Below are 22,369 nucleotides of genomic sequence, written 5' to 3'. Positions count from 1 at the left end.
GTGCAGAGGGTTAACCAGAGATTTGAATAAAATCAAATAAAAATTGTGAAAAAAAGCCTTAAGCGCCAACTGCAGTCATATTAAAGTTCTCCCTACGGTAGGCATTAAATGCCCATAGGGCGAATTGCATTGCATTTACAATGTAGGAAATTAATATTTAATGCTTTACAAGTTGTGGGAGTGAAAAATCTCCTAAGTACTAGCAGAGAATAACTTTGAAAGTTGTTTTCCTGTGTCAACGTTGGCTGCACCCTTGGAAAACACTGGGTTATACTATAAAAGCTTATAATGCTTAATTTTAGGTAAGGAACAGCTAGAAACATGATTCAAGTACTCATTTTACTAGGATTTGAAATCCAACTTAATGGTCACGTCAGATTTTATATTACTGTTTTGGAAATGAACATTCAGCCTAAAACCAAAAGACTTTCCTTTCATTGTTCAGCTGTCACCTGACTCCTGATGGCTCCCTTGTGGTAGGAAGGGCACTGCTCCCAGACCATGGGCAAAGGACTTTGGTGAGGGGTTATGTTGTTATCACTTGTGCAGGATGGCCTGGGGTTGTGCTCTGCCCCCATTATGAGCTTCAAAGCATTGTCATTGAAGATGAAGCTCACATGTAGGTTTGCCTTCCTTTCTCATTTTAGTCAAGCTGGCACCATACCCAGTAGAAAGGGAGAAGCTGACCAGAACTGGTTTAGTTTGTGGACAAAGAATTGCCCTCCACCTATAAATGGGCACTAGGCATGAAAATGGACCCCATCAGACATCTCCTCAGAATCTGAAAAAGGACTGCAGCGCGCCTCGTCCTTGGCCTCTCCCGCCACGAACGAATCTCACCACACCTCAAATCCCTTCACTGGCTCCCCATAGACAAGAGAATCACATTCAAGATCCTCATCCACGCACACAAATCCCTCCACAACACCAGCCCAACCTACCTCAATGAAAGGGTAAACTTCCACACTCCCACACGCAACCTCCAATCAGCCGACCTCGCCCTAGCCACAGTCCCCCGCATCTAGCACACCACCACAGGAGGCAGGTCTTTCTCCTACCTCGCCCCAAAACCTGGAACTCCCTCCCCACCGACCTTCGCAAAACCAAAGACCTACTGGTCTTCAGAAAGAACCTCAAGACTTGGCTGTTCGACTAGTGACCCTCCCTGCCCTCCCCTCAGTTCCCCCCCCCCCAGTGCCTTGAGACCCTCACGGGTGAGTAGCGCGCTCTACAAATTATTTTGATTGATTGATTGATTGATTGACTGCCCTGTTGTCTGAAGAACTTGATTGAATGTGCTTGCCTTGAACTCAAGACCTCGGAACTGACTCCAGTTGGTCGGTCTTTTGTATAAGCTACAGAGACACAAGTTTCTAGGGGCCTTTTCCCTGCAACTGCTCATCTGACCAGTACCAGCTAGACCTGCACTGAACCATAATTCTGGCCTCGGTTTGAGTGAGTAAAAAAACTCAAGTGGTGCCCCCCCAGGTCCTTGTATCCCCAAACTGCAATATCTGAGACTTAAAAACTTTTTGCTGACTTCCTCCTTTGAGATCTGACAGAGACTGGGATCACCATGGAAGCCACAACCGTTGCCTTTCAATCGTCAGTTCACTTCAGTTGGCTGTTTTGCCCCACTGAAGGAGCTCTGACTTTCAGAAAAGTTTTTAAGTTCAAACATAGAGGTCATAGAGAACAGTGCCAAGCAGCATCTGATCGATGCCAAGGTCTTCCTGGGCACAGACTTCAGGCCTTATCTGCTCTGAGCTATCCCATCTTTCTTAACCAATGTGCCAGGACCCCAGGCGTCTTTGTCTTTGTCTCTCTCGTTTCTAACTCTCCTTTCAAATCTCTCCCCTTGTCAAACGGTTGTGTTGCAAATATCTCTACATTTCTCTACCTTCACACCTATCTCATCCTTTTCTGTAATTCTTCTATCCCTTAAAGAATCTCTTATGTTTTCTTTCTCTTTGACTATCTCTTCCTCTTTACTGCCATTTCTCTCTCCTCTTCTATTTCTCTTTCTTTCCTCCCTTATCTATATCATTTGTCTCGGTTTCACTGGTCTCCGCTCCTCTTTCTCCAGTGACATTTTTGAACCAGCTGCTGCCTCTTTATCACATACCCCTTTTTTCACCAGTGACTCCCTCTCAGCCATATGTTTCTCACTTATTTGTTTCTCACTTGATTTTTTCTTTATCAGCTCTTCCGTATTTCACTTTCGTTCCTAGGTAAATTCTCATCTCTATCTTTCTTCTCACTCCCATCTGCCTCTCCTAATCACTCACCTGTCTCTTTCTCACAGGTGTCTCAGCTGTCTCTTTATAACTTCTCTGCAAAAGCAAATCTGCCTGCCCCACTCTGTCTCTCTTTCAGCTGTCCCTTACCTCTCAATTTATCACCTCACTTTTAACTGTCTCCTCCTCTTTCTCAGCAGTCTCTGTATAATCGGTCTATTTGCCCCTGTCTATCCGACCCAACTTTCAGGATGTTTTGTTTCTAGCATGTGTTTTCTTTTATCGTTTGTCTCTTTCTCTCTACAGTAAACAGAGGGAATATAGTGAACTTTTGAAGACTTCAATTCGCTCTCATGTGGTATTGAAAACTGAGCCTCTCTCTGAACCTTGCCCCACATCTGTTACAAATGAAAACCACCGCTTTTTATTGACAATGTTCACTCAGTTTTAGCTGTTCCCGAAGAGCTGCTCTAGTTATGCTACTAGCCCCTTGGAGCTTGGCAGGATTTCACACACGTTGCACTTTACTATGTTTTGTGGTCGATACAAACAGCACCGTAAACTTTTTGTAATCCCTCTGTTTAAGCAATTACATTTTAAACAGATCTGACCAGCCCAGATCTACTCTCAAATGCTTGGTACTGAATTTATTTGTATCAATGTGGCTCGTTTTAACGCAGTGTTGTACAAATAAGAAAGATGTTGGATGCGTAAATATTTACCATGAATTCTTTTCTCATTAATCTTTTCTTTGTTTCAGATTTTTCTCTCTCCTGTCTCTCCTACGACTCCGAGCTATTTCTTACCAGTTGTCTTCTTCTTCTTTTTTTAGAAAGTATTTTATTGAGTAGATTGACAAAGTACAGAATAACTCGTAAGTAAACCCCCTTTCTACCGGTAGCAGAAGGCATATATTAGCGATCCAGTATATACCAAATTTCAGTATATACTATTTCCACTACAACAAGCATTGACACATTTTGACTAAATTACATTAAATCACATTAGATCATATTAACCTGCTGCTAACGAAAAAAAGGGCACAGACAAACATGCTAAAGTAAGTGCAGGTGCAGATTCCTAATACAAACTTCAAAGAAAAACGTGCAAAAAAGCATATCACAATCATTGCCTTAGATCATCTTAGATCGCCTTGACATACCGTGCAAACAAAAGAATAGACACAAGCACTCATCCCTCTATGTTAAAATACAGTGCAGATTCCTGTTACAAAGTGCAAGAGAAGAACCTGTGCAAACAAGCAAATAATCAATAGCAATCTTCTTTTCACTTATCGACACATAGCCAATAAAAGTGCATGTCGAAAGGCCTCAAATATCCCTTCTTCCCTTCCTTCATTATTAAAGTGCTACAGTGCATTATTGAGGAATGCATCAATTGCCAAAGCGGCAAAAATATTACATGCTATATATTTTCAAACGTGCTACCATTCTAAATCAACTTCATCATTCTACTATGGCCCTCTATGCTGCAGGACAGCAATCTTCACCAGCAATCAACCAAGGAACGACACCATTGGAACCCCCCTGTTACCATGTTGCTTTATGTTTGGTCAAATTCTTCAATGGTGCCCGTACACTAAGATGTTATTCAAGCTGCCCATCCTCCTGGCATGCACTTCTTCAAACAGCCCTGTCCTCTGTAGCACCACTAGCCACAACTTACAAGTCGGTACTGTGATTGACCACCAACATTGTAATATCAGCGTAGCTAGTGATGCTGCAATAAAATTCTGAGCATACTTATCTAGCCAAAAGTTTGACTAGATCCCCCCAAACAGAACCAACTTTGTTTCTGGCTGTGATGCAGCTTGGACTCCCTGACTAAGGCCCTCATTATGAACATGGGGGTCCGTTCCGCTCTGCCGGCGGTATAAACCGCCAACAGAGGAGTGGTCCGGACCACCAAATAATGATCAAAACAAAACACAGGCATCCCATGAACCACTCACTGCCTGGAGAGGAGGGCCGACATCGACGGCTGAGTCTGCCCACAGGCCGTCGGAAAGGCCCAACCCGCCCATCACAAACCAAGGCGGAAATTAACCAAATATAAGGAACCACGCACTGGAGTCCCACAGAACGCGCCGCAGCAGACATGGATAGAGAGCTGCAGACCATGCCAGGCCTGCTCCTTGCCATATACCTCCACGACCGAGACCACCGACGACGGTAAGTACCGCAACCTATGACACAAGGGAGGAAAGGGCACAGTTACATACCCATCAACTCCACCCATCCTGCAATGCCCCCCAACCCTTCACAGCAGCACAAGTCATACACCCCACAGCAAGAGGTACTTACCCGACACAAGGCAAATCCAACTTGACCATAGTACATACAAAAGCCCCAAACCATAAAAAAGTGAAACAAATGACCAGGGTTCAACCGCGTGCAGCCCAAACACAGGCCACACAGAAACTTTATTCACAAGCTCACAGAGCCAAACAGTGCAAACAGGGCCAACGGCCAGTCCGTATTTTCCCAATTGTCATGGGCCACAACGGGCCCAACCTTACTCCCAACAAGTGCTTGGTACTCCACATAATGGGGCACCATATGGGCATCCAGACACCTCATGGAAGGTGGCAGTGGGTGGTGTGGGTGGGGGTTTTGATTTTCAATGGGGGTGGGCCTTGACTTTCTTTTGGAAGGTGGAGGGGGGTTGGCTTCTCCTTTGAAGGGGTGGAGCTGGATGTCCTAAGCTCTATTTGGGCCTTCTTCTTATCCGGGGAAGGGGCACGGGAATGTGAAGGGCAGACAGGGGTGGGCTGTGATGTGGAAGGAGTGGAAAGGGCAAGGAGGTGGGCACGTTTGGGGACAAGACGGGGTGGGGCAGTGGGTTGGAAGAGGTCAGCACGGGAGAGGAAACTTTTTTTTGGAGCCATTGGGGTGGGCGTGGATGAGGCCGTAGGAGTGGAGGCAAAGGGAGTGGATGTATGGGGTGTAGGGGTGTGTGTAGTGGGTGCAGGTGACTGATCAGTATGCTGTGGTGTGGTGGATGTCTGATGGGTGGGTGTCTTGGTGGTGGGGTGGACACAGTGGGAAAAGACAGACAGCTAGTGTGGATGTATGTTGCGTGGGTGTCTGCAAGTCTGGTGAGTGTGCTGCATGTGTCAACTACAGTAGAGGGTGTGTGTGCAGGTGTGGTGTATGGGGTGCATGTATGGCCGTCTGCTATTGTGGTGAGTGCAGAAAGAGGAGCAGTAACAGTGAATGAAGGTGCAGTGCATGAGGGTGTTGATGTAGAGGGGACAGACAGGGAGGCGGAAGAGTTGGGCACACTGGGGGAAGTGGACATTGTTGTGTGTGCAGGTGTATGTTGGCTGTGTGAATGTTTGTGGTGGGAGGTGTGGTGCTTGTGTTTGGAAGTGTGCTTCTTGTGTGTTGATGTGCTTGTCAGCATGTCTGAATGTGTGCTTTGGACGGGTGAAGGGAGTGGGGTACTGGAAGGGATAGAGGAGGTTGGAGGAGGGACGGAATGGCCAGGGAAACTGGCTGCCATCCGAGAGGAGGCCACAGCCTGAAAAGATCTCTGTAGGGCAGACACGGCACCGTGAATGCCATCCAGATAGGCAGGGCTGACTGGGGCAGGGGAGGAGGTGCCTGGGGTGAAGGAGATGCCCACCTTTCTGGGTGGACAGGCACAGGCAACTCGATGGGGGCAGAAGGGAGGGTGGTGATGGAATGGGGGTGGCGGAAGATGTAACAGTAGTGGTGTGTGCACTAGTGTCTGCCACCACCGGGGGGCCCCATCGGAGGAGGTCTCAGAGTCACTACATCCTGTGGTAGTAACCTCCCCCGTGGAAGTCCCCTCGCCGTCCCACCCACTGGTCCCCTGGGTGTCGGTTGTCTCTGCCTCGGAGGATCCGTGGGCCACTGCCTCCCCACGTGCCGGTGCCTCAGCTCCCTTGCCTGATGTTGATGCTGTACCAAACCAACACAAGAGAACAGGGATGGGGAGACAAATTAGGAGAGACACTTGTAAATAGCTGAATGCAGGTACATAATGGTCAGACATACACCCACCCAGAAAACACACCCAACAGGCAGCACCGTTCACTATGCCCATGGCCATGTCCCTGACTACTGACCAGAATACTGCCCTACACCCATCCCCTGAAATACCTCAGGAGCAGAAGTAGGTGAAACCTGACTGGGACACCCCTACAACCTTTGTAGAACATACAGTAGATGGACACCAGTCAATTTCCCTACCTCTAAGCAGCATGAGCCCTATTGCACAGCCACACATCCATCCAGACTGAAGTATGGTCAATGAGTACTCACCCCCTTGTGACTGCTGTGCAGCGTTCAAGCGCCCATCCAGGTCTGGGTACGCCACCACCAGGATCTGTCGCATGAGGGGGGTCAGTGCCCGACGGGCACCCCTTCCACGTTTGGAGGACTTCCCCAGCTGGGCTTCACTGATCTTTCGCGCCCAGCGCCGAAGGTCCTCCCACCTCTTTCGACAGTGGGTGCTCTGCCAGTTGTAGACCCCCAGGCTCCGCACCTCCTTGGTGATAGCATGCCACTGTGCCCTTTTCTGGTGGGCATTGACCTAAAAGGGCGACACAGAAATGGAACACAGAGGTCAGGCAGTTGCACGATAGGAACAGCTGGCTAATCGTCCACTATGGGACGGACAGTACTCTCAGACATACAGGACAGTAGCACGCAGCATGCCATGCACCATGGCCCATGCAGGCTCAGAGGTGCACACATTTGTCCAATCAACACCATCCATTACACACACACACAGTGCCCTCCAAACCCAGACTCACCTGTACCTATCGCCGTCCGTGCAGTTTTGCATACAGGGGCAGGACCCCGTCCACTAGCTTCTCCAGTTCTTCCTGGGTGAAGGCCGGGGCCCTTTCCCCTGCAACACGTGGCACATCCAGAGCCAGAGGCAGTCCACAGCAGTACACAGAGTGGAGTTCCTGTCCGTACGAGATCAGGGAGTCAAGTGATCAAACGATGATGAACATTCGTACGTTCCGCGGCGGTGTGCCACGTCACCGCCGGCGGCGATCATGGTACGCCAGGATTCCCCATTGGCATCCATGTTAAACAATGAGGGTGCGAACAGCGGTAAACACCGCCTTAGGCTGTGACGTCAACCGCTAGCGGTATGAGGTCACTTCCACAACGAAAGGGCAGAACAACAGTGGGCAGACATTTTGCCTTTACCTACGCACCTACAATTAATTAATACTCACAATGCAGGCCCTACTAGCCAAATGAAGCAACTAGGCCTCTGTCCATTCAGTATTGTAGCCAACATGAAATACTCTGTTCCCTCATTGTGATGTACGTGTATATCTGTGAGGTAGCAGTTATTGTAGAGGCACCCCAAAAAACAATGCCGTGCACATAGGATGACAAGTGTGCCAATGTATGTGTTGTCATCACTCCCTTTTGTAACCCCTCGTAGGTACCAACCCTTGTGGCGAGGAAGGGCACCATCGGTGTACAGACCACTTGTGGATATGGGGACCATGGTGGAGCGTCAGATCATAATCACTTACAGACTCACACGTGCAACTATTCAGGACCTTTGTGCAATACTGGATCCAGCACTAAGTCCAGCAAATCGTAATCAGCGTGCCATTCCAACTGAAGTGCAGGTGCTCTCCGCACTCCATTTCCTGGCCACGGGCTCATTTCAAGTGACAGTGGGCATGGGTGCTGGATTTTCACAGCCAATGTTCATGTTTATCTGCAATCCTACGTGAGGTTTCCCCAAAGTACTGACCTCCCTGCCATCAAGTCTGACTTCTTTGCCTTTACCAACATTCCCCATGTCATAGGTGCCATCAATGGCACACACATAGCTATCATCCCCCAAAGAGTGAGTGAACAGGTGTACAGAAACAGGAAGAACTTTCACTCCATGAACATCCAATTGGTATGTACTGCAGACCAGTACATTTCCCATGTGAATGCCATGTTTCCAGGTTCAGTCCATGATTCACTTGTGTTGAGGCACATTAGTGTGCCACAGAAGATGGAACAACTACAAGAGGACAGAGGGTGGATCATAGGTAAGTTTGCCTGTCACTAACTGACACATTGCTGAAAACAGCCTGTCTGACTAAGGGTCATTACAATGACGAGTCCATATTGCACCATTTACTAGGTGATTCTGGCTGTCCAAACTTGCGTTTGCTCCTGACACCAGTGAGGAATCTCAGGACGGATGCAGAGAGGAATTACAATGAGGCCCATGGACGTACTAGGAGGGTAATAGAACGAAATATAGGTCTCCTGAAGGCTAGATTCCGATGTCTACATATATCTGTGGGTTCCCTGGCCTATGGGCCTGATAAGGTGTGTAGAATAGTGGTGGCCTGCTGCATGCTGCACAACGTGGCAGTGAGACATTCTATCCCCCTCTTGGAGGTGGAGGGTGTGATAGGTCCAGATCAGCTACCTCAGAGAGGTGAGGAGAGTGATGGTGAGGATGAGGAAGGGGAAGATGTCAATTCCAGGAACCAACTGATACAACTCTACTTCCAATAACTGTGTGTGACTTAAGCCTCTCTTTGGGGGTGGTGACTAATACTGTCAGTGTGCTCTGTCAGATAGTGGGGGTCGGTCATGAAAGCGATACATAGCCCACTTCTGCATGGTACTGACTCAAAATATATGCATTCCCTCCTTGCCACCATTTGGGCACACAGGACTACCATGATGCACAAAATTGACAATAAAGTTTTTCTCTGCCAGTTGCATCCATACTCCACTTTGTTCACAACTTAAGACAGGGGACAGTGTTACAGGTGTGAAATGTGTTTTAGTGGTAGAAGTAAGTGAATTGTGCTATTTACAGTGATAGGAGTTGTAAGGGTGGGGATCCTCAAAACCAACTTGGTGGCAGCCGTGTTGGATAGTATTGATGGGTCCATTTTGTTGAGCAGTACTTCAAATTGCCCTCAGCTAAGTGTTGTTGGGGAATGGGTGGGATGGTTGCTTTGCATTTGTAGCAGAGTCAATTGTTGGAGGGGGCCTTGTTGTTAGCTGGGTTTCCAGTGCCATATCTTGGCCTCAGAGTACTGTTGGGCGCACGCTGTGGAGCTTCTTGGGGTAACATGATTGGCCCTTGGGTTTCCTGGGAGGGTATTTCCTGGGATGTTTCTGCTGCTTGGGTCATCTGAAGCTGGTTTTACATGGCTGTTTTGGGGGCCTCTTGTCCGGTGTGGGTGTCAGACTGGTTTTTGACCAACTGCAGCAGTGCTCCTGCTATGGTGGCCATTGTGGCATTGTGCTCTTTCCACTGCCCCATGGCCTGTTGGTGTTGTTCCTGCTGCATCCTCTGACTTTGCTCCAGGGTGGACACAATCTGTGCCAACCTGTCTTGGGTATGTTGGTAGGCCCCCAATACCTCTGAAATAACGTCCTGGGCTGCTGCATCCATCCTGTGGCCTCCCCCTGGCCCACTGAGACCCTTGAAGTTACCCTAGCCCCCTGTGCCTGTGACCCCTGCCCAGGTCTGGCAGTGGCACTTGTACTGGGGCCCTCACCTTCCTGCATGTTGGGAGAGGGAAACTGTGGCCTCTGTAGTTATGTTCCACCAGTCTGTGCCCCGGGTACAGTGGTGTGGGTACGCCTGCCCTGGGAGGCTGGTCTTGACTGGGTGGTGGGGGTGACAGTGGTTTCCTGGGTGGGGCTGCTGCATGGTGAGAGTCCAGGACTGTGTGAGGGGCCTGCCTGCTCATCAGTGTCTAGGGATCCTTCACCAGTGTCTTGTGAGGTGCCTCTGTCTCCCTAGAGGGCAGTGGCACTCCTTGTCCCGCCCGTTAGGGTTGCATGGGTGGTGGTGCCTGTTGGGGGACATAGACATGTCAGTTACATATGCATGTAGGTTTGAGGTGTACAGGACTGGGCTATTGGTGTGTGGTGTGGTGTGCTGGTGTTACTTTCAGTGGCCTTCCAGGGTGTCTTTGTGAGGTTGACATTGCATTTAGCGCCAGTGTGGGGTTGCATTGTGGTTGGGGTTATTGTTCCATTGTGGGTACATGCAGGGGTGGGTGGCTGTGCACAGCGGGAGTGATGTGGCCCTGTTAGTGGGTGTGAGGTCATGTAGGCGGGTGGATGTGGTGGGTAATGGCAGTGAGTCCCCCTGGGTGCAGGATGGCCAGTACCTTTTCCACCCAGTCGGTGTAGTCGAGTGGTGTTGGTGGCGGTCCTCCCCCAGTCTTCTGCACTGCGATATGGTGCTTGGACGCCATGCCACTGACCTTCCCCCGCAGGTCGTTCTATCTCTTCCGGATGTCATCCTTGGTGCGTGGATGGTGTCCCACTGCATTCACCCTGTTCACAACGGTCTGCCACAGTTCCAATTTCCGGGCGATGGGTGTGTGCTGTACCTCGGCCCGAAGATTTGTGGCTCCACCTTCAGGATCTTGTCCACCATGGTCCTTAACTCCCTTTCGGTGAAGGGTGAATTTTTGGGGGGGACATGGTGAGTGTGGTGGATGGTGTTGGGACTGGGAACGAGGTCAGGGTGCTATTCTGTGGGTGGGTGTGCGTCTCCTGTATGCTGGTGTTCGCTAGCTGGTTCTGGTGCTCTCCGTCTTCTTGTACTGCTTTCGTTGCATGGGATTGTGGGGTGTGTCTGGGCGTGTTTTATGAGGTTGTGGATGTGTGTCAGGTGTGTGGGTGATACGCCTATCCAATGTGTGCACTTCTTGCTGTTGAGTCCACTTGCCGCCCGTGGCGGTCGCAGCCACCAATGGTTGTTCGGCCTCCACTGTCCACCGAGGTGATTTGTGCATCATTATTTGGAGGGTGGGATGTGCTTGGTGGTGGCGGGGTGGGGTGGGCTGGGATTCTCACCGACAGAGTCATGGCGGGGAGTGGTGGTCTGGGCATTTTAGGCAGGGTTGGGTTTTTCGTTCATTGTATGGCGGGTTTCCATTCACCGCCAACGGGATTCTGTTCACCGTCGACACGGCATTCGGCGGTCTTTCCCGCCATGTTCATAATGACCGCCTAAGTTCTTAGAAGATCGCCCCCCATTATTGTGACAACTTGGGGCACTCAAAAAAGGTATGTAACCAATCCCTTTTTCCCTCTTGGGTGCATCTAAAACATTTGTTAGGGACAGATGGATACATTTTATGAATTGGTCTCGGAGTAAAATATAGAGAACTCATTATAAAGAACTCACTCTCTTGAAATTAGCCACCCTAAGAGATGTATACCCTCGTATCAAAATTCTCCTACTGCCAGTTGACATCCTGTCTCCTGTTCTATCTTTCTCAGATAATCTTCAATCAATGAGGTGTCTGTGTATCTCTCAAGGGACCTATAGCAATTCCCTAACCTCATCAATTGGGTTTTATACCATAATTTCATCAACACCTCTGAGGAATGGCTCATTCCTTGCAGACAGCTATTTAATCAAATGTTTGGCCTGGACAGCTTCTCATGTTCTGCCCATATTTGTAGCTGTATTTTCTCCCAGTTCACAATCCAAGTTCCTAAATAGAAATTGCCAAAAGACCAATAGCCTAGAGAGTTCCATATTCTACAAATCGCTTTTGATATCACCAGACCTAACCCCTGACAGCCCTGTAACATTGCAATACGATGACATGCTGGGACTTGTCTAGTTTAAAAAACATACACTATTCATTTAATTTTACTTAGCACATTATAGCTGGTTCTTTATAGCAATTTCGCCATCATTAAAAACACTGGTCAGTTGCCTCCATACTCCTGCACCATCCCCTTTATAAGAAAGAGATCTGGACCTCCTTCTGTTATTCCCAGTCTACCCAAAATATCCAACCATGTGGCCCAATAGCACACAAAGAAATCAGTAAGAACCAGACCACCTTGTTACTTGTCCAGCTGGAGAATTGAGTATCTTACTCCTGATTTATTTTTCCTTTCCATTGAAATTTAATTATGAAGAAATCTAGCTCTTTAAAAAATACCCTATTAACCTTTGTGGGGAGATTTGCAAATAAGAATGAAAACAAGGACAGGATAGACAATTTCATGAATTACACTCTCCCTATCAAAGTGAGAGGCAACATGGACCATCTGTTCTAAAGGCCCTTCACCTCCTCCATCGTCTTCTTATAGTTCAACTTAAACAGGTCAATACATTTATTTGTCACATAGATCCCAAATTAATGAATAGGGCAAATACTATTATAATTCTTAATTATATCCTCAGGCAGCATTGATGGCTGGACATTAAAAATAAAAGTCTTGGTTTTATCTTGATCAACCTTCCATCCCTCCAAATTTGTATATTATTGAATAACATTCAGAGCACCCTTGATATTACCCTGATTGGCTCTTAAATACAAGACCATATCATCTGCAAACAACTTAAGTTTGGACATTCCCTGATGTGGGGCATCAATATTACTGATACTACATATTCTTTCTGTGTGTGGTACATTAAATTACGTAAAAAATACAGGGGATACAGGGTATATTGGGCACCCCTGTTGGGCACCACGTTTAATTTGTATAGTGCCTGCTACCTTGCACTAATTATTACCCCTGCTTCACCCTCTTGATATAGTTTCTTAACGATTTTCACCATTCTAGTTGGACATCCAGACCACTCTAGTGGAAAAAACAAGGCTTCCCAGTTGACTAGATCAAATGCTTTTTTGGCATTTACCATTACAAAGGGGCTTTATCTTGGCCCCCCCCCCCCAAAAAAAAAAATCATCGCCTGACCCAGGTACTACATATTTGCTGCCATTTTTTGCTTTGGTAAAAACCGATTCTGCTCCTTGTGGACCAGAGTCTGCCCAACCACAACTATATGTGAAAACCAAATATTTCTAAATAACTTGTAATCAGAATAAGGAATGGTTTATTAGGTGATATGAGTTTGTGCTCCCGGGATCTTTATCTTATTTTGAGAAACAAACCATTACTCACTCTTTGAAAGTCAAGGGAATGCTCAACCCACCTCCTATTTCTTTAAATAATTTCACCAGATGGGGTAGTAATTCTTTCTGGAATACATTATATACCTCCGTTGGGATTCCGTCCGTACTCGTCACCTTGGCATTCAGTTTCTTTTGTAATGCCCAAGTGACTTTCCTAAGCGAGATAGCCTGCACCAATGTCTTTACCTGCCTCGGTCAAGCACTGGAACCTAATCTGCCCATAGAATTCCTCAAGAATCAATCTGGAAACATTGTGGTAATTCCCATGTATGTTTTTATAATGCTGTATGTTAAAAATTGTGTCTTTGGTTGGCAGTCAGGTTACCCCTTGTCCAAGCAAGGACCCTCACTCTAGTCAGGGTAAAAGAGAGTCACCCTCAGCTAACCCCCGCTCACCCCTTGGTAGCTTGGCACGAGCAGGCAGGCTTAACTTCAGAGTGCTGGGTGTAAAGTATTTGTACCAACACACACAGTAACTTAATGAAAACACTACGAAATGACACAACACAGGTTTAGAAAAATAGAGAATATTTATCTAAACAAAACAAGACCAAAACAACAAAAATCCACTGTATACGTCAAGTTATCAATTAAAAACCAAAAAGAGTCTTTATTTAATTTTAAAAACAACGCTAACGCTATTAGCATGGAAATGTACCTGGGTGCATCAAAAATAACCTTGCACAGGCTAGTATGCGTCAAAAGGGGCTTGTGATGCGTCAATATCACTCACAAGTGAGATCGTGTGTTGTTTCTCCTTCGGTTGGGTCAGCATGCATCATTTCTTCTCTCCGCAGGAGAGGGATGCATCGATCAGAACAGCACTCTCGGGTCCAGGCAGGCTTTGCTTAATTTTTACACACTCAGCGATGTTTGCATCAGAAATCCTGCCGCACGATGATACGAAAACTACACAGAGCGGGTTGTGATCTCACCAGCTTCCGACAGCGATGCTGTGCATCATTTCTCCAGCCGTGTGTGTCGATCTTCCAGCCACGCTGCAGGCGAGCGTCGATTTCAGCCATGAAGCCGGCGGTGCATCGATTTTTCAGCCGCATCTCGGAGTTGCGTCAATCTTTTCCCTGCATGGTGGTCTGTGCATGGATTTCTTACTCTTGTTCTGCCAGCTTCTCCTTTCAGGGGTCTCCGGGAACTGGTTGGGCACCACTTGGCAGGGTAGGAGTCTCAGCAGAGGCTCCAGGTGCTAGCAGAGAGAAGTCTTTGCTGTCCCTGAGACTTCAACAACAGGAGGCAAGCTCTATTTCAAGCCCTTGGAGAGTTCTTTACAAGAAGGAAAGCACACAAAGTCCAGTCTTTGTCCTTTTGCACAGGCAGAAGCAGCAACTGCAGGATAGCTCCACAAAGCACAATCACAGGCAGGGCAGCTCTTCTTCCTCAGCTCTTCAGCTCATCTCCAGGCAGAGGTTCCTCTTGGTTTCCAGAAGTGATCTAAAGTCTGTGGTTTTGGGTGCCCTTTTTATACCCATTTTGCTCTTTGAAGTGGGCTTACTTCATAGAAAAGTCTCTCTTGATTGTGAAACCCTGCCTTGCCCTGGCCAGGCCCCACACACTCACCAGGGGGTTGGAGACTGCATTGCGTGAGGGTAGGCACAGCCCTTTCAGGTGTGAGTGACCACTCCTCCCCTCCCTCCTAGCACAGATGGCTCATTAGGATATGCAGGCTACACCCCAGCCCCCTTTGTGGCACTGTTTAGTGTGAGGTGCAACCAGCCGAACTGTCAAACTGACCCAGACAGGGAATCCACCAATACGACCCGCCAATACGACCTCAACATCATCTCCTACGCCAATGACACACAGCTCATCCTCTCGCTCACCAAAGTCCCGCACACCGCCAAAACCAACCTCCATGAGGGCATGAAGGCCATCGCCGAATGGATGTGGAACAGCCGGCTGAAGCTGAACTCGGACAAGACGGGGGTCCTCATCATCGGAACCACCCCCTCACCCCCCTCAGCCTGGGACAACTCATGGTGGCCGACCACACTGGGAACCCCTCCAACTCCCACCAACCATGCACGAAATCTAGGATTCGTCCTTGACTCCTCCCTCTCCATGGCCAAACAGGTCAACGCAGTCTCCTCCTCTGCTACAACACCCTCTGCATGCTCCGCAGGATCTACAAGTGGATCCCGACTGAAACAAGAAGAACCGTGACACAAGCCCTCGTCAGCAGCAAGCTAGACTACGGCAACACACTCTACACAGGCATCCCTGCCAAACACTTACGACGCCTCGCCCAACTGATCCTCTACGTACCCCACCACAACCACATCTCCCACCATCTGAGAGACCTCCACTGGCTCCCTGTGGACAAGAGGATCACTTTTAAACTACTCATCAACGCACACAAGGCCCTCCACAACACCGGACCTGCCTACCTTAACAGCAGACTCAACTTCTACACCCCCGCCCGCCAGCTCCGCTCCACGAAACTCGCCCTGGCCGCCATCCCCCGCATCCAACGAAAGACCTCCGGTAGCAGATCCTTCTCCTACCTCGCCGTCAAGACCTGGAACTCCCTCCTGACCAACCTACGCCAGACCCAAGACCTCCTCGCATTCAGAAGACTCATCAAAACCTGGCTTTTCGATCAGTAAACAGCACCCCCCATCTTTTTTTCCCCCAGCGCCTTGAAACCCTCACAGGTATGTAGTGCGCTTTATAAATTCTATGATTTTATGGATTGATTGATTGATTGTCACTAGTATATTACACAGAGAGTTGAGCCATATACTCCCAAACATATTTCATCATGGCCACCTACCCTCAATTAGATTGCACAAACCTCAACAGGTTCTGGGCCTCTTCAAGTGATGAACGAAGAAAGAATTGACCTTCAGAAATACCTTTAGTGTAGAAAGGTGTGCTACGGAGACCTGGGCCCCCACTGCCCTGAATTGGCTTATCAGTCTAATCGAGTCTCTCCTTCTATGTGCTGATGCCATAAACATGCCAGAAAACAGTCAAATCTGGTCCTTTTTCAGTAGACAGAATGATTTTTTTAAATTGATTTTGGAAAAAGATGTTCCTTTATTTTGTAGTTGCAAAGTTTACAATGATGCTACGCAGATACTTTGCAGTTGTTGCCCTCTGAGTGGGAACATGATGGGCTCTCATGATTGTTAACTCATCTGGTGGGCTTTCCAAACTGTAAGTTTTCAACAATGATTCCATAAATTACATCATATTCTGGTGTTTGCCCTTTCCGGTACTCCTACAAAGCTGATATTTGACCTACTGACATGATTTTCCATTAATTCAGTTTTTTTCTGTAATTCACGCTGCGTCTTCTGCACACTATTCAACTCTTTATCCCAACCCAGGAAGCCATCTTCCAGATCTGACACTCTTTGCTCTAGATCTTTTAATCGTACTGGAGTCTGTCCCATTGTCTTCTCTGTTTTGTCCAGGCTCTGATTATTCACAGTTGTTTCATTGCTTTGTATGTCCCTCAGCTCTTGCAATTCATGCAAGATAGTTTCAAGCAAGAACTGTGACTGTGTCTGGGCCTGATCAGCCTTGCCTTGCACTTGCAGAATTATAGATCTCTCTACTAGGCTGGAGCTGAGCCCAATCTGAGAAGGGGCCTGATCTCCAACCTGTTCTCCTTGCTGATCCTCTGACAATTGCTCATCCTTTTGTCTTTCTGGGTCCCTAGGTCTCATTGGCTCCTCAAGTACTTGTTCTATTACCAGGCTCTCGCCATGTCCCGTCCCCTTAGCCACATCAACTGCATCCAGCAGTACCAGTACTTTTGTAAAACAAAATATGCGTTTCTTAGAACAAGGGATAGTCTCTCCTATCAGTGCTTAAGGTCTTCTTGACATTCAGGCCATCTTGCATCTGACTTAGTGACTGTGGCTGGGACTGAGACCCTCCTCCCCCCTTCTCAATGCCCCATGCCATGCTGGCATAAGAGAGCTAGCTTCTGCCTGCCTCCATTCCCACACCTCATTCCCGAGTGACCCTCAACCGCAGACAAGAGACCACACTAGGCTAGCACAGTGAGCACATCACTTACCGTGGTGTGCTCCCTTATGCGCCTGGATCTTCAACAGAGATGTCAAAGTGTGACCATGCAAATCATGTATATCTCCACTTCTGACAAACAACAACAGAGTACAGAATCGTGTAAACACCACCCTCCTCGTGGCCCAGTCCAACCTGGAAGCGCTCTGTGCCGACATAGCATGCAGGTCCTAGAATGTGCCTACCATCCGATCATGTGGCATCTGTCTGGCTTGTAATGAATCACCATCAGGCTTCTTTGTCACCCTTTTCTCACTGGCCTCTCCCTCTTTTGCCAGTCTCTTATCTGTCTGGTCCCATCACCCATAACATGTATCACCTTTTTGCCTGTTTTCCTCTTTAATGTTAGAAATTGGGTTTCTGGTTGGCAGAGGTATCCACCCTGTCCAAGCAGGGGCCGCAATCCTAGTCAGGGTAAGTCAGATACACACCCTAAATAACCTGTGCTCACCCTCAAGTAGCTTAGCACAGAGCAGGCAGGCTTACCTTAAGAGGAAATGAGTAAAGTATTTGTGCAACACTTCAATCAGTAAAACCACACCATAAAAAGACCCTACACCAGAATACAAAAATAGATCTTAATGTAATTAACAAAACAACAAGTCCAATATGACAAAATATGATAATTCGAAGTTAAGGTATGAATTTTTAGAGAATAAACTTAATTGTAGTGCTTCGAAGCATAACGCTCCAACGGGGGCTCACTGGTTGTACTGGACTAGAACAAATCAGAAAAGTCAGGCCGACCAGGATGAAGTGTGGTTCGGATACAGGGACCAGCCTTGGCCCATTGAAAGAGTACCACAGTTCTTTGATGCATTGACGTTAAAGCTGAAATGCGAGGAGCAGAGGAGCCAATGTGTCGATGTTGATCCTTTGGATTTGGGTGATGTGTCGTTCCAAGCCACACAAAGTTAGAGATGTGTCAGAAGGTGATCCACCGCGCAGTTGTTGAGGCGGTGCCTGCATTACTGATGGCGATGCTTTGGAGTGGAGGGGGATGTGCCAGTTCCGATTGGTGCAATGGCATTGAAGCACAGGTTCTGGCAGTTTGAGCATTGTCCACCCATGGGAGATGGTGTTGAATGCAGCAGAGAGGTCGAGGAGGATGAGTGCGGCCGTGCCTCCATGGTATACTATGGCATGTATGTCGATGGTGGCTGCTAAAAGTGCTGTTTCGGTTTTGTGGTTGATCCTGGATCTGGATTTGGTGTGTGTCAAGTAATTCGGTGAGCTGCTGGTTGATGGCCTCTGCATTATCTCTTTCCTTTTTGCATACATGCACACACCTTTGTCTCCGCCTTTCACCTATTTCTATACAGTGCCCTCTTCTCTTCTATTCTTTCTGCTTCCCATTGTCCACCCTCTCTATACTCTGCTGTATTTGGTATTCTATTCTGGTAACTAGGGACAGCCAGAGACATGAGATGTCATTTCCCAGGCCATCTCCACCCCCAATAAAAAATAAATAATTTTCAAGTGTGTTAGTTTTCAATTTAAATTGTTTTGTGTTTTTAAACACAGGATGCAAAGTAATATGGGAAACATCTCACAAGAGAGCCACAAAGTCACACCTGGTATGGGAGAGCCACGGTTATATTATTCTATGAAACAGATAAACATCCCCTTTCTCTCCAGGCTACATAAAGTAAATAAAGCTCAGAGACCCCTGTTTAATAACTGTTCCTTATGCTCTGCACTATGGCAACCCTGTTCAGGTTGTTTAAAGTATATTGGAAAGTGGGTGTAATGGCCTATTGTGGTGAAGCCAAATTCTATTGGTGATCCCAAAAGTTCTCTGAAGTCTCTTGTCCCATATTGCTGGCTCTGCAAGATGCAATATTATTAATAGGATTCCAATGGACGGCCTTACCTTGGCTTCAAAAGTTCCAGCAGATTCTCTTTTACCACCAACTTTGAGATAGTTAACGTAAATTATGTAATTTTGATTGTGATTTCACTTGACCATTCCATTAAGCTATGGTATTTTATGACCGATGGAGTGTACTGCACTTCTGATAGAATAAGGATAGCAGTGGCAACTACAAAGAAAACAATGTTTTCATCTTAATATAAGTATTATCACTTTCTGCTTACACAGTGAATGGATTAGACTCAGGGGCATACTTACAAGGAGCTTAGGCCACTGTTGTGTCATTGTTTGATGTTTCTGTGGCACTGTCAGTACTCCATATTTTCAAGGTGAACCATCTAGGGCAATGCAGCACTTTTTTCAAAGCCTGCATTGGAATTTCCCTGCACCTGAACTGGCTACATCACGCAACTTTCCTTTGTAAAACATAACGCAACACCGATGTAGTGATATTTACAAGTTTTGGGAAAAGTGATGCATCGTCAGGAAACGGCATGCAGAGCCTGAAATTTCATCAAAATTCCTGTGCATCTGCAACTCAGGCATGAGAAATGACACATTTTCACTGGTTTATAAACAGAACATACCCAAAGCACTTTGGCAAGCTCAACTATGCTATGAAGATGCAAATGCTTCAGCTAGGAGCAGTGGAAGACCACCACCATGCATTCCACCATGTAAGCAGCGCAGGAGAAGAGAATATACGACCAAAGGACTACCCTCAATGACCTCAAGGAGGAGAAAAAGGTCATCACTAACTGCAGTTTCAGGAGGGAATCCATCATCCAGCTCTTGAACCAGATGGTACCAAGGCTGCAGCCAACATCACAGAGGTGCACCAATATCCCTCTACAGGTCAAGCTGATGTCAGTCCTCCACATGCTGGCATCTAGGTCATTCCAGACCACCTCAGCCAGAGTGACAGGAATGTTACAGCCATCTATTTCAGCATTCCTACCTTCCATCCTGGAAGCCATCATCAGCTTGACACCTGAGTACCTCATGTTCTCCAAGACACAGCAGCAACAACTGGACACCAAGCAAGACCTTTATGCCATGGCTGGCTTCCAACATCTTGGGGACAATAGATTATACACATGTGCAACTGGTGCCTCTTGCTGCAACATCCACCTCTACCCCATATGAGGATGTTCATCAATGTGCTGGTAGTGGTCATGATGCCTACATCTTCAGGCACTCCATCATCAATGAGTGCTTTCAGAATGAGAGATATGGGAATAACCTACTGGTTTGTAAGTACATTTGAAATTCATGACATTCCTAAGATCAGTGAAAAATGTATGACAAAATAGTGATCTCTTTGTTTCCTACCTGAGACAGTGCATATGTTGAAGGGGTATGCCTCACACTGCAACCATATATCATGACAAATGTGAAATGCAAACCCAGAAGTCACACATGTTTAGACATGCTAAGCCACTGAGGGGCCTAATTACATGCCACATGTGCCACTAGTGTGTTACTTTTTGTGATGCACTGGCGGTGCACAGTGCAAACTAATATCTGCAAGGCATTGCAATACCATTTTTTTGTAGGTTTTGATGACCTCGTAGATATGGTTTAAGGCACTGCTGTGCAAGTTGCTGGGCTGTCATACACTGTGTCAGGGAGGTGCGCCATTGGCATTGAGTTCGGTGTTTCCATGCAACACTCATGGGTTTTGACGCATACTCAGATGTTCAAAAATGTTTAAACCTGGAAATGCAGCAAAAAAGTATGCCTCCACAGGGGAGCTGCAACAAGGAGAAATATCTCTATTCCTCCTTTATGTTTACTCTTTCTATGTGTGCTGCATTTTACTGCACAAACAGAAAGAGTAAATTGCCTCTCCAGACTGCTTTTGTCCATAAAGTTGCCCCTTACTGCACAAAAACAATCCTTCCAACAATACAGGCAAGATACAAGGGTGCCTGCATTGACCTTAGCCAGCAATTTGCCGCCCACTGCAGGGGGAGAGGACAGAAATGCACTGTATGTATTTTTAATGTAGCATTTCTTCATTTTTGAATTGATGAAGGGCAAAGCATCAGAAAGGCCTGCGGTACTGCACTGTGCCAATTCCTATTTAATATGTAGGGCTTCCATTGCTGTTGGGTGTGTGTCTTCATGGAACTCTCTTGGTTTTATGAGGCATGTCATGTGTCCCACACCAGGTAAACTGTGAAATATATCCAATCAAATGCCCTCACCAGGTCATGTGTCCCACAGGAAAAATACTTGAGTCCTCCAACACACTCTAGCCACCTATGTGTGGTGCAATCTGTGCCACACAGACATAGACAATCAGGCCTCTAAGGGTTTATGTCGTGCATGAAGGTGGCCCGTCATGCACAAAGTAAATCTCACATGAAATGCAGCCACTCAATCCCCATGTTGCAATTGTGCCTGTCTTGGTGCTACTCAGGCCATTGTGTGTCAGCACTGCTTGAAAACTCAGGACTGTGCTGTATGGTGTTGAAAATGTCCCACACTGTGCATTCTCAGTGAGGCAGTTCAGTGCTGATAATTTACTTGAGACGCTGTCCAGCATCATATTTCTACATATCTAGACCCTTGTCTCCTGTCCACATAGCTGCCCCAAGGAGGAACATTATGTTCCAGATGGAAATGCCCTCCCTACCCTGTCAATGGCAGTATCTACTGAACTGAACATCAGTGACTACTACTTTCACATTTCAATCTTTGTGAATTAATGGAACCACATCATCTGCACTGGGTAACAGATGTAAAATAAGAGATGTTGTAGGACAGAAAAGCCAATGTGAGTTCTACACTAACACAATAGAGAAGTGTGAGCTAACTGTCTCCTCATTGGTATACCTATTCTCTCTGTCAGTCAAGACTCATAATTTTCTTGCTAGTATGAAAGACTTATTTTTTTAAATCAGTAAGTGTGTCACACATGCCAGTATACACATATGTTTTTCAAAGTGTCACAAATAATAATTTAGAAAGGCCATGTGTGCCACCCAATGTCAGTGAAGGCCCCAGGCATTGGCAAATCTCTTGGCCAGACTGACAGTACATGTACAGACATAAACTCTGGTATACAGCCACCACAACAGATGCAACTAATGGGTTGGTACACCTGTTCTGGTGGTAAATTGACCAAAGGTAAACAATAGTAAGTCAGACATGTGCAAGTCACAAACTCTAAAACAATGTATCTGAATATGGCATTCAACAATCATCAACCTAGTTTGAACTGCAACCTGGAGAAGGTACCACAATGTACTC

Source organism: Pleurodeles waltl, chromosome 2_1 (genome assembly GCF_031143425.1).
Source record: "Pleurodeles waltl isolate 20211129_DDA chromosome 2_1, aPleWal1.hap1.20221129, whole genome shotgun sequence".
Lineage (NCBI taxonomy): Eukaryota > Metazoa > Chordata > Amphibia > Caudata > Salamandridae > Pleurodeles > Pleurodeles waltl.
Note: the sequence above shows the minus strand (reverse complement) of the source record.